Source organism: Bidens hawaiensis, unplaced genomic scaffold (genome assembly GCF_021521415.1).
Source record: "Bidens hawaiensis isolate Kalapana, Puna unplaced genomic scaffold, B.hawaiensis_p1.1 tig00023694_1, whole genome shotgun sequence".
NCBI lineage: Eukaryota > Viridiplantae > Streptophyta > Magnoliopsida > Asterales > Asteraceae > Bidens > Bidens hawaiensis.
In genome coordinates, this window is record NW_027493724.1 from 119,147 (window position 1) to 127,114 (window position 7,968).

Genomic DNA, 7,968 nt, shown 5'->3' on the forward strand with positions numbered 1-7,968 from the left:
TTCCAGTGAACCCACTGTTCAGGTCGGTTTGAGGTTTCGGGTCATTTCCACTGTTCGGGTCGGTTAAGGTTTATCCCATAACAAAAACACGATACAATAAGGGAAAAAAAACATATCTATTAGAAATTAAAAAAAACACATAATATATCTTAATATTCATAATGCCTACAAATCAAATTTAAACATTACTGGTAAAATACAAACCGTGCTTCACGATGAGGTAAAAAATGGATACATTTACATTATTAGTAATAACATCGCGAGTAAACTTCACATAGAAACGTGAAAAAAAATCTACAATTCATATTAATTAGTTCATGATAACATTAATCCCATTAAATATGACCAACATTCACCATATGTTTTTACAAATCTAGTCAATTTAATGTGCTACCTTTTATATGTTCAAATAGTGTAGAATTTTAAGTATTTTCAATTGTTAGTAATGTTAAACTAATATTACAAAATACCGTATATTAATCTTATGATATTATTACTAAACGTTTAATTTGTGTTGGCAAGATTGTTCTCAAGAATGCAGTAAATATCAAAGGAATATAAATTACAGATTCATACCCGCAGGCCGCACCCATCCAAAATTCAAAACACTACAAAATCTAATCATATGTCATTTTTATGTTTTTTAAGAACCCAACTATTGATTCTCACAGATCAACAAACGGGTTAGGACCAGAACCTAATAACTTATTTAACAAAAACATAATAACTATCCAATTCTAATGAGTTAAGTTTAACGGATTCTGCGGATTAGCAAATATTTTGTTCTAACTACATATTATTGATTAAGATAAATTATTAATTTGTTAGTAATGTTTAAAAAATATTTTATTGCAAATAATTGTAATATGTGTATTACATTTTTATAGCTGCACATGGTTCTGTCATTTTCACCAAATAACTTACATAATTGTTCCATGTTATGTATATTTGATGTGTGGAGAGGGCTGGGGGAAAGAAAAAAGAAAATAATGCGAGAGCATGGTGGAGAGGGATGGGGAAAAAATGAAAATAATGCACTGAGAGCATGAAATTCGAACCCGGGCTCCCAATCAGGAAGATGGATGTTTACCACTGGACTAGAGTTCCACTTTGTGTATGTGTTCACTCACAAAATATATGTGGGTTCACTCTCATGTTTTATATAGGCGTTATATATAAAATTTGAAACTCAGTGGGTTCCCATGAACCTGGTCTCGCCTATGTAGATCCGCCCCTGCATATATATTGTTTATACATATACAAGCACACACATGTACAAATATTTGCATCTTTACACGCATGCACACACACATGCATAGATACATAGACAGTATATATAGGCATATATACACGCATACACGTACACAACTGATATAGAACATTATGCCATGCACATATACGTAGATGTAGTCATGTAGTTGATATAGATCATATGTCATTTATGCATACACATACAAAGGGTGTATATAGATAAAAATAAATAAAGAGCAACACAGATAACATATAACAAATCAGCCCTAATTTAATCCATCACAACAAAGAAATATACCTAATGAATTTCAATCGGAAGAAAACAACAGAAATTACTATAAGAGCGATCTTGACGAGTCACTAAAAACAGAGATGCATCACATTTCACTCAATCGGAAGAAAACAAAGAAACTACTATAACAGTGATAAGGCGAAGGCATAGTCTTCATTTTTCTACTATATCTCTAGAGTCAATAATAATATTATACGAGGAACTACTCGGTTGAGGTCTCTCGATATATTGGATCCGTGAATCTACAAATCTAATTACTAACAAAAATGTGAACCGAATCTCAACTCCTAAACTACAAATCATAATCAATCAATTTACGCAACGTTTACTCATACAATCAACAATATCAGCTAACGATAAGCTGAATCAAGCTTATTTGCATCAATCGAATTGAACAACACGAAACCCTAGCTAAATCAATTGGAATAACGAAACGTAAATTGATAGAAAGTAATGAAGGATTGGATAATAGATCGCAGAGTGAATACCTTTAATTTGATTGGATATTAGATTTGGATGAATGAATTGAACAGTAAGAAAGAAACCCTGATGACTTGAAGACGAGAGACAAAAGGGGTGAAATCGGTCGGGTATAAATAGTACCCGATAAGTTGCCGGGTTTGGGTGTAAAAAGCAGTTGGGTTTCTGGTTCGGGTGCACTTATTCCATACGGGTTATTGATGTACTATTATTAGTGGAAGGGTTTGTCGGATCTTAATGTAGCAAGCTAACTACTTTAATACAAGTGAGGCTTTTTTTTTTTTTTCAGTTTTTACTATTTTTGTTTATGATTCATTCTTCTATGTTATGGTTTTTAATATAACAATTCTTGCACCCATCGTGTTGTGTCGGTTTAGTAACGCTTCGGATGGTATGTACGGTAAAACCTGACTATTGCGGCAGCGAGTTTTTTCGGTGTTGGTTATGTTCGTTACGGCACTCCGGTTGGTAATTCCGAACGATACGATGGCGAGTTGACACGAAGTCTTGGTTACGAACTATCAAAACTAAAACAAAAAATAGACAATATAAAAATATTCAAAAATACCTTTACGGCTCAAGGATTTGATATTTATCTTATGTTATAATGTTTTATATAATTTTGAATATATCATGTGTTTACTTGATCTATGTTTTGGTATAACTTTTATCACAAACTAAAACATATTTATTTATCAAGATACATTAAAAATTAAATTATATTTGATACATATCAGTTTGTGATGATACTTATCTATATCTATATCAACTAGTTTTATACCCGTCCGGTGGCCGGGCAGTTTAACATCATAATGTCATCATTATATCGCATTCATTACAAACAAAAACAATATTTATTTAGTTTTTTAATATCAATGTACAATCGTTAAGATAATGAGTGTGTACATGGTGAAACCACATGCACGCAATCAGAGGACGAGCTCAATCTTCTAACCACATATTTGGTAAAGAGAAATTTACAATCGTTAAATGCACCATCTCCTTTTCAACTTTCACTTGCATCTCATGGTGCGCTCTTGCCTCCGATTCAATTGTTGTCAGCCATGTTGGATATTTTATAAAAAAACGTTAACATACAGGGCCATAGATTTAGGTAAAGTACAAACGCTAGTTGCTACCAAAGATCATCCCTAGTTGCTACCGAAATAGGAGTGACCGGTATTTAAAAGATCTTAGTGTAAAAGATCTTAGTGTCTCTCTTTCCTGTAGTAAATTTAGGACACGAAAACATGTTAGTTTGTTGAAGAGGTATGTACCCGCCTCAACACCGAGCGAGGCGGGTCAACCCACAAGATATAGACAAGAGGCTTGAAATCAAGACATTATGAAGGCACAAAGCCAAAACCTATGCGCATGGCGCATATCACATATGCTCACGCATATCACATGCTCAGGCATCACATATGCTCATGCATCACATATGCTCAGGCATCACATATGCTCACGCATCATATATGCTCACGCGTATCACATGCTCACGCACCATATATGCTCACGCATATCGCGTGACGCATATCACATGCTCACGCATATCACATCTACGCGTGGCGCATCCGCGCGTGGCGCATATCACATGCTTGTGCATATCACATCTGCGCATGAAACATCTGCGCGTGAGAATAAAGAGAAGACCTCGCGCATCCTCAGGATAGGCGCATATCACACATGCACATAATCAACCTCGTCCTTATCCAAATCAGGGTAAGGACAACCTTGATTGTGCACGTCAGACAACCTTCCAGAAGGTATCTTTTTAAGGAATAAGAATATGCTGATGTTGACAGCTGCCAATGAAAGGTGGACAACTCAGCAAAACCCATGTGCCACCACGTGATTGCACATGGGTCAGGTAAAATACCTGGGTCAGAGAATAATCAATGAAAAAGCACCAGGTGTCCCAAGGACACGTGGCGCGAAGCAATAGGAGGAGGCCAAAAAGGCCCTAATTGGGTCTGAGCCCAATCATTGGAAACCCTAGCACTATAAATACCACATCAACTCCACAAGGAGAGGTATGCCCTATTACACAGTATTAAGCTATATTAAGCAATACACTCCAATTTCCTTACTCTCATATTATTATCTTCTCCTACAAACTCTTATTCTCACACCGGAGGGTTACCCCAAAGAGGACCCCTCTGTCCCTTTCTGAGGGGTAAGTTTACGGTGCTGTTCATTTTGTAGGTGGAAGAATCCAGATTCCAGAGAACCATCGGTGAAATAGCATAATCACACCCGAGGAAAGTTGATCGTCTACCAGTGAGTCGATCCACGTTTCTTCATTGGCGCCATCACCTGTTACAACGGCAACAAAATCTCATCAGTTCTCTAAAAAAAATTTCACCATGGTTTCTGGTGTTCGTAACGTCGATCAAGTTCTGGAGGATATTGAGCGTGAGGATGTTAATGGGGGACAGCAGTTTCTGAGGGTGCCGCGTGATTCTACGCGCACCACCAGTAACCATCCCTTCATCACAACTCCTCATAGTCAGACTGAAACTCCTCCAGACGATCTCACGTTCCAAAATCTTACCGGCGCGAAACAAAAAGGACCAATGGGTCCAGAAGATGAAACCAATGACCCTAAAGAATGGCTCATAAACGAGCAACGACGTCTAATGGACAAGTACAATGAGCTGGTCAAACACAAAAAGTCAGCCGACTTAACACAAAGGCTAGCGTTTGACAAGCAAACCGTTCATGGAACAAAAAGGGCGCGCGCGCCGGAAGATGGTCATTCTGTTCACACTGAACACGCTGAGTTTAGTGATGAAGAAGTGCACAGCATGAGGAAGACGCGAGATACTCATGCATGAGGCTCACAGCTCCGCGCGCACGTGAACATGGCGCCTGGAGCCAAAGCCGATCTGGATCTGTACACGCCGTACAGCCCACCAGTGAGAGGGCAAGTGGACGTAACCACACCATACAGGCCAGCCATCTTGGTAAAACATTCAAAATTCACTGAGCGCATCGCGAAGGCCCCCATTCAGCACAAAACCAAGATGCCAAGTGGTTTGGGCAAATATGACGGCACAACAGATCCAGACGATTTCTTACAAGGTTTTTACAACACCGGAAACCTAGAAAGCTGGACGATGCCAACATGGTGTCACATGTTTGCTCGCTGCCTCACGGGCGCGGCGCGTGTCTGGTTCGAGAGCTTGCCGACTGGGCAAATCGATGGGTTCGAGGAACTATTGGAAAAGTTCCAAGCTCACTTCGTACAGCAGCGCAAACACACGCGCGACCCTGATGACATCATGCACTGCGTGCGCAGGAATGATGAAACGATTGAAGACTACATAACTCGTTTCAATCAGGAGTCTCTGGCAATCGGAGGTATCACTGAGCAACTATTGCGCGTGGCCTTTATACAAGGGCGCGCAGTGATCAACTCCGCCGAGCTCTCGTGAGCAGAGATGGCATGCCAACCACTTGGGCCAAGCTAATGGAAGCATCGCGAGTCTTCGCGAGAAATGAAAAACAAATTGCCCAAGATAGAGCGAGAGAAAGAGGGCATCAAGCTGAGACACCGCGCAGCAACGAAAGAAGGGGCAAACAGAACTCTGTATGGTCCAGGTTGCAACCAACCAGTTTTTCTCCCGCAGAAAAGCAGGCGCAACCAAGCTCACCTCAGCCCCAAAAAGACATTCGTAATCGCGGAGAAGGTGATAAGAGGGAAGGCGGCAGAGATCCTAACAGTCCTCTGCCAAGAATATGGACTCCCCTCACTAAAACGCCTTCACAAGTGTTAAGCACTGAGAATGTCCAGTTCAAAAGCCCCAAGCCACTACACTACAAGGGACCATCAAACAGTGGCAAGTACTGTGAGTTTCACAAGTCCACAGGACACAACACTGATGCATGCCACCACTTGAAGGATGCAATTGAAAAAGATGTGAAATCAGGCAAGCTGGCTCACCTGGTGAAAAACTCAAGACCAGAAAATGAACAACCAGAAGGAGCCTCAGCCAGCAAAAAGTTCAAAAGAATCTGTGTAGCCGAGGGAGGAAGGCAAGGGCAAAGATCAAGAAAGAGAAGCACGCAAATCCAAGGAGATTGGCGCGAGCAACAAGTAATCTTCCCAAGAATCAGGGGAGGCCCTTCTATCAGCAGTCCTCTTGTCATCACTACACACATTGCTCATTATGAAGTGTCAAAAGTCCTGGTGGACACTGGCAGCGAATCAGACATCATGTATGAGCAATGTTTCAGGAAGTTGGATCCAGCAGACCAAGCAAGGCTTGAAATTGTGAATGCACCAATCTCTGGTGTTTCAAATGAAATCATTCATCCCCTAGGTCAAATACAATTTGAACTAACTATGGGGGATGAGAAACACAAGCGAGCCGAAGTTGTCAACTTCTTGGTCTTGCCCACCACTTCATGCCACAATATGATCTTGGGTAGGGGAACGATTGCCCAATTCAACGCCATACCGTCGCCAGCGCACGGCGCGTTGGGGTTCCCAACACCAACAGGTGTAACTTTTGTATACCGAGATCATTTGTGTGCAGTGACAAGTACACCACGGGAAGGGAAAATGAAACTTCCAATGGCAGACAACGCGCCAGAGGAATGGATTCTCAACCCAAAATTCCCGGAGCAAACAATCACAATTGGCGCTACGATATCAGACGACACGAGGTTGACAATGAAAAGATTGCTCACAGCATATATGTCGGTCTTCGCGTGGCAACACTCTGATATGACTGGGGTTCCGCGAGACCTGGCGCAACATTCTCTCAACACGTTCAAGTCTGTAGAGCCAATTGCTCAAAAGAAGAGAGTCATGGGGGATGAGAAGGCGAGGGCCATGAATGAGCAAGTTGAGGATCTACTGCGCGCAAACATCATCCGCCCGATACGATACCAGACATGGGAAGCCAATCCTGTGATGGTAAAGAAAAGTAACGGGTCGTGGAGGATGTGCATTGACTTCAAGGACCTCAACAAAGCATGCCCAAAAGATTGTTACCCCCTCCCAAACATCGACGCAAAGGTGGACTCCGTGGCGCCATTCAAGCTCAAATGTTTCCTGGATGCCTACAAGGGCTATCACCAGATTCAAATGGCACCACAAGACGAGGACAAGACCGCCTTCAGAACCGACAAGGGTGTTTTTTGTTACACAAAAATGCCCTTTGGTTTGAAGAATGCGGGAGCCACCTACCAAAGACTTATGGATGCTGTTTTCAACGAGCAAATTGGAAGAAACCTAGAAGTCTACGTGGATGATTTGGTGATCAAAAGCAGGGAGGAAAAACAAATGCTCAAAGACATCGAAGAAACCCTTGGGCGCCTAAAGGAAGTTAACATGAAGCTCAATCCGAGCAAATGCACTTTCGGCGTACAAGAGGGAAAATTTCTAGGTGTAATGGTCACCAAGGATGGTTTCAAGGTGAACCCAGAGAAGGTGGAGGCCATCCTTGACATGCCCTCGCCATCCACCATGAAAGAAGTCCAAAAGTTGAATGGGAGATTGGTATCAATCAACAGGTTCCTAGCGAACCATGCAAGCAAATCTACCCCATTCGTTAACACATTGAGAAACTGCCTAAAGAAAAGCCAATTCAAGTGGACTCCTGAGGCCGAGCAAGCTTTCAGTGAGATAAAAGAATGTTTGATAAATCTGCCCGCGCTCACAGCTCCACTTCCTGGTGAAACTTTGAAATTGTACCTATCAGCAGGAGAGCGCGCCATCGGCGCAGTATTGTTGGTGGATCGCAAGGGAATCCAAACGCCAATATACTATGTGAGTCGGGTGCTGACAGATCCTGAGACGCGCTACTCCATCATGGAAAAGTTAGTTTTGTCACTAACACACGCGTCGTGCAAGCTTCATAGATATTTCAATGGTCATCCCATTGAAGTTCTGACTGGTTACAACATCCAGCAAGTCTTGCGGCGTCCCGCGCTCT